The sequence below is a fragment of the Argiope bruennichi genome, chromosome 9 (genome assembly GCF_947563725.1).
Source record: "Argiope bruennichi chromosome 9, qqArgBrue1.1, whole genome shotgun sequence".
Lineage (NCBI taxonomy): Eukaryota > Metazoa > Arthropoda > Arachnida > Araneae > Araneidae > Argiope > Argiope bruennichi.
Genome location: NC_079159.1, coordinates 55,590,876 through 55,608,114, shown reverse-complemented (window position 1 = coordinate 55,608,114; position 17,239 = coordinate 55,590,876).

Here is a 17,239-nt window from a genome sequence, read left to right as displayed (position 1 = left end):
ACGAGCGATCTTTCTCATGGAAACCCTCAAATTTCTTTGGACTCGCTTTTTGATAACCTTACTCTATTGAAATTTTCACCATATGTTGTGTGTTTTTTTTTCACTTCCTGCACTTTGACCATCATTTACAAGCTCTTTGAAACGATAGATTGCATCAGACACTGTTTACCGAGGCATATTATGCAAATAAACGACTTCATACTGTCGTTTTCCTTGTTTAAACAACTTTGAAATAACATATCTTTTGTTTGGCATTGTTAAAATGCCCCAAAACAATATGTAAACTAAAAGATACATTATAAAATGCGTTATGATTGAAGTGGTAGACAGAAAAAAGTGAACCAAAATAAAAAAGAAATTAATTAACTTTTATTCTATAATATAATAACTTTGTCCAAGGATTTTTGCCGCATCCTGTAAAAAACAATATAAAGAAAAATTCAGCAATTATATGAGAGAAAAAAAATGACCTTTTTTTTATCAGTTTGTGTGATTTCCGAGGGCATTTTAAACATACAGGTCAAGTACTTCTTCCTGTGTACAGCCGACCACCCACCACCACTGAACGAAGCAGTATCGACAGGATTTGTTGTGGATTTGTGTCAGGATTTAGCATTATCCATCCTTACATTGATCGATTTGTCAAACTGACATTCTCTTCTCAATATTCAGATTTTTCCTTAATTCTGAGATTTCTATGCATCCCTTTAAATAGTGGCAAACAGTACCGATTCCTCCACAAACGCATCTATTTTCTTGCATTCTTCGAAATCTTAGGAAATCTGCCATGTCTTGATATAATTTGGATTATCAGTGGATGGTATCTTCTTATTTTTATTTCTTGATTAGGAATAAAGTCGTAAATTACTCTTCCCTTTTTCGACATATACCATCTGTCAAAATACTGTAGCTTTATTTCTTTTCTTATTTCCCATTTTAAGACACCGTTTGATTTGGGGCCAATTATATCAACACTCTCTTTCTGTGACGCTAACTTTGCATGTTGATCCGCCTTTTCATTACCGTATATCCCAATATGGGCCTAAACCCAATTCAACTCTATCCACTTGTTAATTTTTACACTTTTCATCTTTTCATTTATCGTCCATATTTCCCTATTACAATTGTGATAAGATTGTATGGTTTGTAAGACTGAGAGAGAATCTGAAAAAAAACTGAGTACTTCTGTCCGTCCTCCACCCTTTCACAATATTCAATGGCCGTCTTTAAAGCTTGCACTTCTGCCTGGAAACTTGTGGCATGGTTCGATAATTTCACAAGATCTCTTTTCTATAGTAGTACACTACTATTGCAGCTCCTACTATATTTTATTTTATTTTCATTTTTGAACTATCTGTAAAATTTCTATTCCATCCATATCTGGGGTTTTCATTCGAAAACAACCATTAATAAACCATTCTGCAGGATATTGCTTAAACTTGTCAAAATATATCTAATAATCTTTATTGCTGAAGCATTTGTTCCCTATTTTAACTTTATTACTAGTAGTTCTTATTTGAAATTTAGTGAATATTTCCTATGTTCTGAGATCCATTGGTAAAATTCCCTTATCACTTGAAGGGCTTCGGTAGAAATGGTTCTATATGCCCCAGACATAATGTTGATAGGGCGCCTTTCGATTGCATTTAATGCTTCTTTGAGTTTCTTTAGATTTAGCCTATGTCCCTAAGCTCCATGCCCAAAAGGAACAAATGGCTCAATGGCCCCAGTGTAGATTCCTCTTAGATGGTATTTCCTTTTTCTATAAAATTTATCCGAAACTGTCACTAGTTTATATGTTAATACATCTGCTTTTTTAAACTTACTAAACCTACTTTTACCTTACTAAAATGCGACGTAAATGTTAATTTACTATCCGATGTAACTCCCAAGTATTTAATTTGATTAGACACATTTATATTGTTACTGCTCATTTTTATGTTGGGCGGATCTGTTAATTTTAAACGTTCTCCAAATGTAATAGGTATTTGAATTGTTTTCTTTTCATTAAACCCAGGTTTATGTATTTTGCCCCATTTTATTAGCCTATGGATTATTTATTTTCCTTTAATTTCCAGTTCATTTTTTGTTCTTCCAGAGATTATAAATAGCACATCATCGGCATACGCCTGTATAAAGCAGTTTTCTGGAAGATTGATCTTACATGCAGAATTCATAACCACTTTCCAGAATAACGGCCCGCTGCATGGGGCCTGTGGCACTCCTCTATCCACCATAAATTCCCAATTATTCTCTCCATCTTTGTAAATACATTGCCTTTCACTTAAGTAATCTTTACTCACTTCAAAAAGGTTTCTTGGACAATTCATTTTTATAAGGGGATATAAAATGCTTTTCCTCCATACTGAATCAAATGCTCCAGCTACATCCAAAGATATAATTTTTGTTTTTAGTTTTTGATTCATGGCACCTTTTATTTTACTCCATACCGTATTTTGTGCTGTTTCACAAGAGTGATTATATCTAAAACCATGTTGATCATGATGTAGTCTATTTTGTGCCATTAATAAGTGCTGCACTCTTTGAGCTATCAGTTTATCCAGGATTTTACTTACTGTTATTAGCAAACAAATTGGTCTATAGGAATTAGGGTCCTCTAAGTCTATATTAGTTTTAGGAATTAAAATCAGTTTTGCTACTGCTTCCACTGATTAGGGAACGCACCTAATTCTAAGCACTTGTTGTATAACTCTAAAAGTAAAAATGGATTATTTCTGTTAATTTCAGCAAGCATCTCCATTGGGACAGGTCAAGTATTAGTAAAAAAAATCAGCCTATAAATTCTGTTATATTGTTCTTGGTATATTAATATATTTTATAATTTTTTCAAAATACTTTCACTGTAGAAAAATTAATTATATTAGAACATGCATATCAGAATCTGTCCAGAAAATCTTTTGCACAAATATCCTCATCACTAAAATCACTTTCTGCTTCATTAAAAAGTTTCTGGAGCTCTGCTTCATAAGTGGATCAGAAGATTGGATGATATTTAGAGGATTAAGTTTTAGAGCCATCTGTCAAGCTTTGTATAATACTGGAGCACTAAAAGGGAGATGCGGTGTCTCAGACGTCGTCCAAAGAAATAGCTGAAATATTTAAAAAACCCTCTACTGAAACTGGCTGAGAAAGTGCAAGTATAGTGAAGGTCATGAGACATGAAGTTGCATGTTCAATTCATTCGATTCAGCTAAAAATAGAATAAGGGTGACCGAAAGTTCATCCTTAGTGGTTTCAGATACCACATCTTCCCAGTTAAGGGTTAAATTATGAAGTTTTTATTTTACCTGTACTTTACATTGTTCTACTAAAGTTGCATCATATATCAGGCTTAAAATAGATTTATTTATTTTTTCTTATAACTGAGAGAGAAAAAAATAATTTCAGTTCTTGAATTCATACGATAGGTTTAATTGAACAAGTCGTTCTCCAATAATTTTTAACAATTGTTTCTATATCAATATATGAAATTCACTATCATATTTAACAAAAGAATTCCATTATATTCCTGAAGATGTGTTCCCAATGTTTCTCTTTTAAATATTAAGGAGTACAACCAATTATTTTGAATATTAAAATAAGCTGAGGGAATATTCAGAATTTTAAAGTTAATTAGGATATAACTGATTGGGACTTTAAGAAGATTATGTATTTCCAATTGGCTTAGAAATATGAATACGTTACTCGGGAACAGATACGAATATGCATTATATTATATTACTATTCACCTTTGGCAACAAATTCGTATCCAGGAATATATATTGTATTTAATTTCAAATGATTGTCTTATGCATATTTTGTTTTATTTGTTTTATTTTTACTTTGAATAAACTTACTTACAGAAACCAGACATCATAAAAACGATAAAATTGCACATGTCCTGTACAACAATCTATTGGTATTATAATATATTCTTATTTTTATAGATATATTTCGTAAAACATAATAGGTTTGAAATTTCATTACAGCATGGAAATAAATTTTAGCTGTAAATATATTAGTATCATGAAAAAGATAATTTTTGAAATCTTAAAATTTGCCTATATTTTTTCGGTAATAATTATGGGTGTTATAATATAAATAATAGTAACACACACACACACACACACACACACACACACACACACACACACACACACACACACAGGGTTATTTTGAGACGGACCTCGTAATTTTGAACCGCGGTCAGATGATGAGCACAACACCTGAGCTGGCGCCGCCTTCTCCACACCATACCGCACCAGCAGGAGGACATCATTCATTTAGAGTTAATAAGCTAAATGCTGAGCCCAAATCATTTATTTGGTGTTAATAAGCTAAATGCTGATCACAGGTTGTTCAACCAAAAACATTTATTGGGGCCCATAATATCTAATTACTCCATTATTTCAGTATTTATTTTGTTAAAAACTATTTCCTTCAATCATAATAACCAGACATAGAATTTATTTTATTTTTATTATTTCATGGTTTTTAGTTTCCAATACATTTTCTAATTCACCATTAGAATATTTTATTACCCAATTCGCTATTAGAATATTTCATTACTCAATTCGTTCTTGTGATATTTCTTTCAATTTAATCTCAAATTTGACATCATGCACCGTCACGTTTAATAACAAAAAATCAACTTTTATTAATAATTAGTAATAAAATTCGGAAGCTATATCGTGTTGTATGTTAATTTTGGTGCCAATGAGTGTAAAGCTATTATAAAATTCGATTGTTACATGCTTGAAATACTTGCTTGTGACGTATAACAAATATAAAAAAAATCGCATCTATACATTTTAGACATTTTAACTAGTTCATTATTTTTTAATTTAATATCGAATTATAGTGTTTCAATTGTTTTTAAAATATTATATAATTTATATGTAATCCATCTATTTATTATACATTAAAAATATTTGATTTTAGTTAAATATTAATCTGACATTAAAACCTTTATTTTCATTCAACGGGTCATAAGAACAAACATTTCAGAGGCACATTTGTACTAGGGATACTGATTGGCAAAAAGCAGTACTAACTTCATTTAAATACTGAATATAATTTTTGATATATTTTATATATAATATTAGTCTTGTCGTTTTAATTTTAAATTTTAATCTAATTAAATCTTTTATGAAGAATGTTTCTATACGAGATATCAATATTTATTTTATTTTTGCAAATCTTAGACAGCGAATTATTTTGAAATTGAATAAGATATTTTTTTCTTTCCCCTACTGGTAAACTGAGAATGTTAATTAAAATTTCCATTTCGAAAAATGAAATTATTGTGAGAATTGATCTGCGGGATATTAACAAATATTCAATAAAACATTAAAAACAGAAACGCTGAAAAAAGAATCATAAAGTTTCTACTCGTAATAAGTTATTTTTTTACATATAAGGTTTGTTATTTTTTGCCTCCTCTTACCAAAAAAATTCTAATTAAAAAAAACCTGTCAATCTAACTAAAATAACCTTACCTTATATATAATGAAGTGTACGATGTATAAAAGGAATATGAGAAAAATAATATATTTTTATTATATCATAATTTTTTTTTTTGAGTTTTTCTGTGTACTGCGATCGTATTTATATAAAATCTCATATTTTCTTTGACCCAGCAAATTCAAAGAGAATTTGGAAAGTTTCCATAAGAATTTTTTTTGTGGTTCTCATCTTAGACTCTTAATATTAAGAATAAAACTGAAATTTTCTTCTTGGTTGGCGAAAACCCATGAATAAGTTTATCAGGATCGAATTTGTCGTCTTCTTTTACACTGTAAGATATTTATAGCTGCCTCCTTGACATATTTGGGATTTTTTCCTCTAAATATGGTATAAAATATCAAGAGACCTTTGCTATTTCCACCAAAAAAGTCAAACACGAGTTACATTTCAGTCGGACGCTTCATATTTTATATATTATACATGAAATAATATAATGCATTTTAAATTCAATTCTAAATAAACAGAAAAGAATATCACTCTATAATTTTGCGATATTTTAAAATATCATTTTCAGCGAAATAAAAAGCAGAAACTTTATAAATAATATTAGAGGAAACAGTGGAAATATATAAATAAGAAAATATCAGAAACTCAAATAAAAATGATATTTTTGAAACTGCATTAGCTTTTATTTTTGTTTCTAAATCATGCATTTTAAAATTTAGGAATTCTCTTATATATTACTGTGGAAGACCAATATCTCGCAAAAGCTGGTGTTCTGCTGTGAATGCCAACGTTCTCATACTCAGTCAGTGTGAATAAGAAATATTTACAAATATCATTATTTCTCACTTAATAAACAAGCATTGATATCACTCACGTCAATTTTTTAAGAAGAAATATTTTTTTTTAATAGGAACAAAAAGTTATTAAATAAATTCATGTTTTTAAAAGCTCTAAATTATTTTTTTTTTCAAATTATCTTTATGATGTATTTCGTGATTACTGTAAATAATGTATTTTCTTCGAAAATAGATACTTCCTGGAAAATGAATTTTCCATGAAAACAATTTTTTTTATCTCTTAGAAACGATAATAATTGACATACTGGGAAATAAAATTTTCTTTGTTTTTTTATATCAATACATTTTGTTCTTGAAATATTGAACTCTTTAATTTCTAATTCTAGCAGAAACTGATTGACTCTAACTAAAATGGGTTATTTTATATTTTCAGATAATATCGATATTCATCTTCACCGATCAGGCATATTCCATTTTAATCTCATTATATGATCTTTAAGAACTTTTAAATCTATTATTGCACCTAAGGCTTGAAATAAATTAACTGGCCTGGAGATAAATTAACTAGCAGATGCAACTATTGAAAATAAATAAAATGTGTTTCTTAGTTTATTGATTTTGATTTTAAAATTGCAATTAAAAAATTCACAACCATTGTTAGATAAAAATTTGAAAGCTAAATCAGTTCAGACGAATCCAAGATAGTCGACATTTGTATCAAAGTTTCAAATGTTAAAAACATCTAAAATTTTTTTCTATATTATATATAATGACTTATTCAAAAAACAAAAGATCTGATAATTCTTTAGAACTCCAATGATGCAGTATGACATATAACAATAATCTATAACTACGAACTATATTTTACCCTTATTATTGGAAAAGCTTAAATTAATAATGGATCTTATTCAGCATAAATAATTTCGAATTATTGATCTAACTATTTATCAACATATTTAGTAAACATATCTTCGGTTTCCAATATTACTTTTAACGAAAATTTAAGTTTCGGTAATTTATTTATAAAAAGCAATTTAAATGAAATATTTCATAAGAATGAGGTATTTCCTTATTTAGCTCACCTTATCATTTATCTGCATTATATCATAAACCAATCGACATTTACTGATACTTTTTTCTCTCTGAGAAAATAGAAAAAGATGTATCATAAGTAAAGGTAACTGGTAAGGGGAAAAGAAATGTGGAAATTATCAAGTTGAAAATTATTTATTTATATTTCAATAACTGGAAAAAGGCGAAATAAATTCCACAAGCCCCATTTCCAATTACCAGTCCAGTTTTGCTAATTATGTAATCAGTGGTTGTCTGTTCCTCATTACTCCCTATATCCGAAAGAAATCTGAAACGGTATATTCTGTGAGGAAGAAACCCTCGATAAAGCCTCTCAACACTAAGCATTGCACTGAATTTTCATTTGAAAGCCGAGGGCCAGCCTCTAATTTCTTGATATATCACAAAATAAATTCTTAGCATAAAGACAAGTCTCAATAAGTGGACGGAGTTGACCTCCATTAATGCCTCCATTTTAAGTTTACCATTCAAAATACTCTATCCTTTTGTGTACGAGTTTAATTTGAAATAGTATTTTCATTTTGTATGAAAAGATTTAGTTCATCAAAGCGAGTTGATATTCTTACGTTAATGTCATTAATATGGCTTCAGTTTATATTAACGTTCCGTTTTAAAGCAACACAAGGTCTACATTGGGACGGAACTCGTAATCTTTGAACCCCGGTCAGATGACGAGGATGACACTTGAGCTGCCATCCCTCTCTCCTAATATCCACACCACACCAGCGGGTGGACGTTTGTTTCAACGGTTTTAGAGTGCACTTGATTCGCTTATATGATGGTTCTTCCGTAGAATCGGGTTTCGAGCCTGAAACCTTACCACCGGGACCTCCCGTTCTTTGCCATTAATATGGCGAGAGAACAGCGGATTCCCAAAAGCGACCAATTTTCTTTCAAAATAGCGAGGAAATGGCTAATATCACGGGGAAAACAACCTTTCTTAAAAAAAGTTTTATGTTTAAATACAGTACATTTCCGAGTGTCTTCCTAATGTGGCGGAAGGACAGGCCGGATAACAAAAAAGCCGGATAGGCCGGAGATTTAGGAACATATTTCCTTGGCCACCAAAATGAAAAGATAAAGTTTTTATACCAAAACGTTGTTATAAGGCATATTTTCTCACTTCTTAATGAGTACTAAACCTTACATTCATCTCAATGTGATCGCAGCTGCAGCTCTGTGAAACATCGAAGCAATTGCCGGTAACGCTTCGAGTTAAAATAGAAGACTTTGTATTGATAGTTTATATATGCTAATATACTGCACTGTACGCTGCAAAGATTTATTAGAGAAAAAGTAAGTTAAAAGATATAAACTGTTTACATTTTATTTTAATTTCTGCAATCTTCACTGTGTACACTTAAAAAAAAAACATTAAGCATATCCCAAGAACAATTTGCAAATACTATATGCACTGTGCAGTTATAATCAGGAACAGCGTCAACAATTGAGGTCCGTTACACACTGACGAAACAATGAACAACGAGCAAAACGCTGCTCTTTTCCAGTCACAACTTGTATTTTGCGCATGACGTATAGGAGCATTGTAGTAAACGTCCGCTTCCAACGGTTTGGCAATGTTGCCAATGCAACGTCTTGCTTGCCTCATATAATTACGATAAAAGAAAAATAAGCCGGATAGTACGGTAGCCGTATAGTCGCGAACCAGATATTAGGAATTTACTGTATGTCCAAAAAATACAAAATAAGTTTAACTCATATTACTAAGCGCAATAAGAATGAAAATTCGATTTTAAGTTGATCATCTTAATAAAATAATTGAAAAAAATTCAAAGGTGAAACAGCATTTCTTAGAAAAATACCATTTGTGAAGTATATATAAGGAGTCCATGTTAATAAAATACTACATGATGAAAACTGTTACGCATACATTTGAAGGCAAAAAGAAAGCATTATTTTGGAATAAATATGTGTATTTTGACATTTGGCAAATGGAACAGAAAACTCACACATAAAAAAATAAGAAGCTTATTTTTAAGCGTTGAGAATAAAAATAAATGGGATTAAATAAAAATGCACTTTCCTCTCCCCCCCCACCCATTCCTATAGAAGAGCTCCCTACAAATAAAAAAAAATAAAATAAGAGCTCAAAGCAATTCCAATTTCATGAAATACCGTAACTCCTTTCCAGCACAAAGTGGTTCACCAGATATCAAACTACCGAATTTAAGCCGCTTCAAGCCTTTTTTAAGCCGATTGTTTTAAAGATTTTTCAGCAAGGGGTGTGAACTTCAATGTTGAGAAAATAGTAGGGTTTATTTTTAGGTACATAAACCTGAGTTTGAGTGTTTTTGCTGGTTTAAAGTTCCGTTGCTAGTATGCTTCTCTACTAGGATAAATGCCGATCGGTTTTTTTCTCGATGTATTTCCGAATAAAAGGCATTTTTTTAGAATAATTGCTACTACAACGTTTATACAAAAATTCTTTTCAATTGTCACTTTTAGGCTGGGACTATCGAAAAAGTATCATGTGATAAAATATAAATTTTAAATATTTTCCTAAGTGAGATTATATATATATGCAAATAAAATTTAAAGTACTAAATTCAGTAAACAAATGTATTGTTTAGTATTTATTTAAAATTCATTTCGCTAGGAATAAACTAAATGCCAAAACAAATTTCACTTTCATTTTCAATCTTTTGAACTTTTTCTAGACAAATTTAATCGTGAAATTTAAATTTAATCTGAAATTATAAAGACTTCTGAAAACTTTTTCAATTATTAAAAATACCAAAGAATTTAAATTAAATTCAGCTCTGTTAGAGTCTTTTAAATAACTAAAAGCTAATATGTGCTTATTATCTAAAAATTAACATGTCTTAAAAAGTAGCAGATATTGCTAAAAATTGTCTTATTTACAGCTAAATATATTACTTCTACTAAACATCTTCATTTAAAAATTATGTCTTTTAATTTCTTAATACTGCGCATTAGTTCGATAACTTATATCAGGATATCTGAAATCCTGCCGTTGATCCAACAACTTAGTCCACGTCCTGTTCAAAAAGTCACGAACTAGAACCAGCGATTGGGTAAATTGCTATGGTAGCATAAACTGTAACTCTCCCAAGTAGCTGCAACAACATTCCCTAGCTTTGTGAAGTTTTAATAAAAGACAAGCAGATAAACAAGTCATAACATAGTCTACCAACAAACATCTTTCTCGGATCAGTTTTGTATATTATGTTTTAAAACTATATATCTAGCTTTAAAGCATATATATATATATATATATATATATATATATATATATATATATATATATATATATATATATATATATATATATATATATATATATATATATATATATATGCATTATGAGATTTTAATTAAAATTAAAATATATTTCTGAAAACAAACTAAAAAAATAAAAATTATATCTGAATCCAACCAAAAGAGATACAATTGTATTTAGAGAGCGCTAATGCTGCTACTAGTAAAACACAAATGAACTGAACCAATTAGTAAAAATACCAAGCTAATATTAGCAATAAATAAATAAAATAAAATAAATAAAAATAGAATAAAAAAGGAAGAAATCTTAATTTCTTCATTTTTTATTCTATTTTTATTCTTTTTGCCAATATTAACTTGGTATATTTACTAATTTGATTATATATGTATATAAATTATATTTCTATATATATATATATATATTCTATTTCTATATATATATATATATATATATAGAGAGAGAGAGAGAGAGAGAGAGAAATATCACTCTTATTACTTATTGCTGAATGGCAACAATGAAGTAGAAGTTAACCATTATTCGAACATTCAGACAAACATTGTTGCACTGGATTCTATGTTTCGCTAATTAATGGATCTGCGAAATGTTATCAGAAATGCTTTGAAAAGTAAGAAAAACAAGACGCAAAAAATAGTGGTCAAACAGAAATTTTTACAAGCGATAAAATAGGTTTAAACATCGATAATCGATATAGTTTAATTATTTTCCATATTAATCGTTTAAAGAGGAAATAATCTGGGCTACAAAGCTGATTGTCATAAATGGCTAATTAATATTGAAAACATTTTTGTATGCATAATTTTAATAAATAACTACTGCACAAATTCAACAGTTTAACGAAACCGAACAATCAACAGTAATATATATGATAAACACTCTGAAGTTTTTAAAATCAAATGTTGATTTAAATAAACATTATTATTTATATCGGTACAAATTATTCTTTTTTGTTCAAAACAATGCCAATAACTGCCATGATAAACACATATTAGTTCCTATTTAAATAATCTGAAAGTTTCATATCAAAGCCAAATATTTGTTTCCAATATATATGGATGTCATATGAAATTCACGATTATTTCATTCGAAATTTAAATATTTTCCTATTCAAATAAGAGATCTTCAACAATATTCATTAGCAAATATCTGAGCATCAAGTCATTGCTATTCAACATTCAATAATAAAGATGAAATGACACAGGATGATCAATAATAGGAAATTAGTTTCAGAAACAAACTTCCCAGAGTTATACTATCTTTAGTTAGAAAGGAATACAAAAGTGAAGATTGATTATTTTGTCGATATCAAACAGAAAGAAACGGGCGCAAAATAAATATATTAATCCTCGACGCCAAACTATTTGTCAGAAAGGATAATAGCTGTGTAATGTTAGCCACGAAGAAATTACAACAAGATAATTAGTTCGCAGAGCACAGTAGGGAGTAGAAACTAGCAAACAATTCGGGTTGATTTGATGCTTTGTCTTTTTTGTTGCTGTTATCGCGTGTTCATTTATCTCTCTATTCAGAGAAATAAAAAAAGATTGAAACTTTTGCTAAAGGAAAGGTAGAAACATTTTCATTTTGGTTAATCAATGGATGGCGTGTGATATTAGATATAGAATTTTAAATGTTTACATTTTAGCAATTGATAATCTATTTCCAAAACTAAGAAAAAGATAATATATATCTGTCTTTGTATACGTGTGCTGTCGGATTCTTGTAGAGCACACTATTAAATAAACGGCTGGTTAAAATAAAATGGCTTTAATCTGGTACGTGCATCTCGGATTTTTCTTTTTTAAAAATTGCGTTGGGAATCTTAATTTAAAACTAAACGAAATCTCGCTGTTTTTATCAACAAATTTCGAATATAATATTACACAGAAATTATTTTGATTTCGCTTTAAAATCTAAAAAAAAAATGTAAATTATTAAATAATTGTTAAGAAAAATGGCAGCAGTTGAATCAATATTATTAAGATTTTATAATTTAAATTAATTTTACATGACTTCCAACAACTCCGATCTGTTTATCAGGATGAAGATTAAACCGTTTTCATTGTTTCTACATTTATTTTTATTTATCACATGTTTTTCTTCCATTGTTAAAAATTAAGTAAAAATGATTCTTTTTGTTATTTATACAGTTTATATAATGGAAAATAAATAGAGTTTACAGTCCTGCGAAGGATAACATACAGTTAAAATGTGGATGCAAAGATGTTTTTATGACTGTGATAGGATTTGATTTCACTGGAGGAGTTCATGTATACATTAAACGCAATCGATCTAAAGTTATAAAGTACAATACTCTTTACTGTCTATGCCAATTCGTATCATTAAGATACATTATTGGGACAATCATAAGAATCAAGTGACGCATGAGAGATTCAATTGAAATCAAATGCATCTCGTATTATTGTGTATTAACTTGACTAATATGAAGATTCATGTACACGATATGCAGAGAATGTGTACGAGTATAAAAATAACAAGGCTTTCATGTCTATATTAATTTGTGGAAAAGTGGTTTTTTGATCGAGTCACGAAAAAATTAAATGTTATACGTAAACGAGGAAACTGAAGTTAAACACAACCAATATTGCCGGTGAATGGGCAGGTTGCTATGGGCGGTTAGACACATCTTTGAATTTTTTTCTTTTTGATTTTTCGATCAAATTTTTTCACAGTTGAAATGCTTTCCCTTTATATGATTCGAATAAGAGGAAGTGAAAATTAAAAGTGTACGACTCACTTCAATTCACAAAGAAACATTGGTAAACGAGTAAAATACTCGATCCATGTAAATATATATATATAAAGTAAAAAATTAAATTAATATTCAGTTATTAATATATTAAACTGTATATATATATGTACAGTTTAATATATTAATAACTGAATATTAATTTAATTTTACTAAAGATGATTCTTATTTGAAATAAAATATTTGCCTGTCAAAATTATTTTTATTTTATCATTGGCACAGTTATTTTATTAATTATTAAGTGAGATTGAGTTAAATAATATATCATATTTAACTAAAAAATACAAACAAAAATATTTATTTGATGAAATAACTGAAATAATGAAATAATTGCGATATCATCACTTTTAGATTATTACCTTTTAAGAGTGATTTTTTATTTGAAAATTCTGTTCAGCTATTGTCCGTTTAGGAAAATTATCTGCGGTTCTATAATCAATTTTATTGACAACAAAATGTTAATTACGTAAATATATTACATTTTATTGAAAATATTTAAAAGAATGCCTTTCATTTGAAATGATTCTATTTCTGAAACGTGCTACAGTCTTTTATGAAGCATTATTAATTTACCCTCCCTGGGTAAGTTAACTATAACAATTATATTCGAGAAGTTTTTAAAATTGTATACCTTTATTCATTTTGTCTTTTTCTCCTGTGGAGATCATTTTTGTCATAATTTGTCACATCAAAATTATATTCTCCTGTGTTTCACTGTGCTGAAAATTAAATGAAAAAAGCGACCTTAATCGGAACTGACAAAAACCACCTAGGCGTGAAATAATGGTCAGAACAGCATTCTGTGTCTGGAAAATGGAACGCATTTGGAAGCCATCTTTACTGGCTCGAATCCAAGAAAAAAAATACATCTCGGTCATTTCAGTGCTGAAAAGTATGAAAGAAACAATTAAAACAAACTAAAGAAGGCTATATAAAAATAACTTTATTTTCATGGTCAATCACCACCAAAAGAAAAGGTAATTAATTCTGCAAATGTCTGATTTGCATTTATTGGCCATTTAGTTTATGATAGTTTAGTCTGAAAGGAGGGTATGATTTTTCTGTTATTTTTTCTGCTCCGAATTAAATAGTCTCCAGATGCAAGCAAAGGAAATATATACGAATCTTAAAAATGAATATGTCATTTATATTCCTATTGGTTTGCAACCATGAGATTTTAGTTATAGATACTTTGGAAAAATCTAGCATCTAATTTAACATTTTGCATGAACAAAATTTACCAGAAATTTCTTTTTATACACAATACTTTTTTCTATTTATCACGTTATTTATACGCAACTGTAATAGAAAACAAAGATATATATATATATATATATATATATATATACAGAAAGAGAGAGATTTAATGCCATAAATAAATAGACGAAGATGAACTTTAAATTGAGCTAAGAATTTAATTGAGCTTCGTTTGCATGAAAGATTTCTTATATTCTTTCTGAAATATTAATAATGTAATTAACGAGATATTTTGTTCCTTAAGGAAAAAAAAAAATAAATAAGATAGGGAAAGACAGAAAAATAAAGTAATAAATTTCTCAGGTTTATCAGAATAACTTTGTATAAGGAATGTTCAAATGAAAAGATAGGAAATGTCGTAACAACGTAACCATTAACGTATTTGCCTATGTCGCTATGGGAGAATGTAGCGAGACATCAAGGAATGCGACTGGAGTTTCCGGCATAGATCGGAGCATGAGTAGAAGAGAGCAGAGTCTCTTATAAAGAGCGCCGTCCAATTGACGTCGCAGTGCACGTGAAGACAGAATGACGTTTACATTAACTCAGATGCGTACTGTGAGACACTACGAAGACTACGCAGGTTCATCAAGAACTAAAGACCAGGGCTACTGACTGAGGGTGTGATTTTGCTTCATGATAACGAGCGTCCACACGTCTCCAGGACCACACACGCGGAACTGACTAAGTTCAAGTGGGAGCTGCTCGATTATTCAACCTACAGCTCGGACATGTCACCCTACAATTTTCAAATGTTTGTTCCCTGAAAAACATCTGAAAGGGAAGCACTTCAACTCTGACTGTGAACTCTAGGATGCTGGGAAGGATTGGTCTCGTCAGGGCCACAGGAATTCTGGGAAAAAGGAATACTTCGGCTTGTTAATCAATGGGATCGTTGTGCTTAGGCCTATGGTGTATAGTTTGAATAAAGTTTTCATTTATACCCACAGTGTCGTTTCGTACTTTTTCATTTGAACACCCCTTTTAATAATGGCATTAAAAACTAGAAATAATTCAATTTTGAGGCACAAATCCATTTGCAGCTATCAAGGTAACTCGTTATAAATATTTGATTCAAAATATTCATGTAAAACGGCAAAACCTGAATTTTATGGATATAAACGCTTTTTTTAAAAATATTTCCAAGAATATTTTATTTATTAGTAAATTCTCCTTTCCCAAGCGGTTAGTTTTGTTCTTGAAATTTTTAATTTGTTCAATATATTATAATTTTTTTCTACTTTATAAGAGGAGAAATTTTCTTTCGCGAGTCTGAATATTAATTGTGTTTTCTAATTTATCTTGAAAAAATTAATTTTTTACGAAATGGTGAATTTTTTAAACAGTTTTCTTTATAAAATTGCTTGAAATTTGTTTCTGCAATACATATTGGAATAATTAGATTAATATTTTCTACCAGTATAATAGTTTTAATGCAGTTTTTATATCTTTAAATGGCATTATCTCAAATTCTAAATTTTGATGCAAACTGTTTAATGGAAGAATTATAAATTATTTTTTGCTCCAGTTTTGTATAATAATTTCTCAATGTGTTCTTATTTCTCAATATGAAAAAGGTTTTGTCTAGTCTTAAGCTACAAAATTAAGTCACAAAGTTTTAAAATAATTGCATTTGTTGTCAAAATGAAAATCAAAATTTCATGTTATTTATTAGTCAAGCCCCAGTGTTTAAAAATTACACAATTGTATTTATTTATTAGAAAATAGGCAACGTATTTTTAAGTTATCTGAAAGTTTTTGAAGAACTCATGTGAAAAATGATATATGATAAAAGTCTTATATATCTTTATATCTCTTCAGGACAAAAAAAAGCATTGATTCATCATAAAAATTTTGGCTTTTAATTAATAAGTTTTTTTATAGGTGCATTTCAATCTGTTTTGTGCAAAAAAAAAAAAAACCTTTAGGTACAGTATTTTGGTTTAAAAACATTCCAGAAGGAGTTAGTTATAAACCTGAAAGTGATGATACATAATTTCATAGGGAATCTTCTCTAATAAACCATCATTTTATATTCTTAATAAAATTTTTATTAATTTATATTAGTTCGTATGTTTAGCAATGCATATAGATAAGATTACCTAGATAATAAGATTTAGCAAGATAATGAGTCATATTAGTTAGGGAGCGTTATAAAATTAACTAGATATAGGAGATTTTGGCATATTCTCTCTACATCCAATCGCATATATGTATGAAATATTACAAAAAAACCCATATTTTCTCTCAACACTTACGAGAGTGCATTTCAATGCTATATCTAGAAAGTACGGAAGTAACTGCTACTCCGAAGCAATGTCTAGTATTTAATATAGAAATGAATATATATATATATATATATATATATATATATATATATATATATATATATATATATATACTGTTTCTAATCATGTCAGTTAAATCTTAAAATAATTTCAAAATAAACATCGTTTTTTATGAAGAAAGAAAAAAAAAATAATGGCCTCGTCAGAGTCTAGTCCGTTAACATCCAGCTAGATTATTTATATTCTCAGCCTTCTGTGAGTATATATAGTATTTAATTTCTGT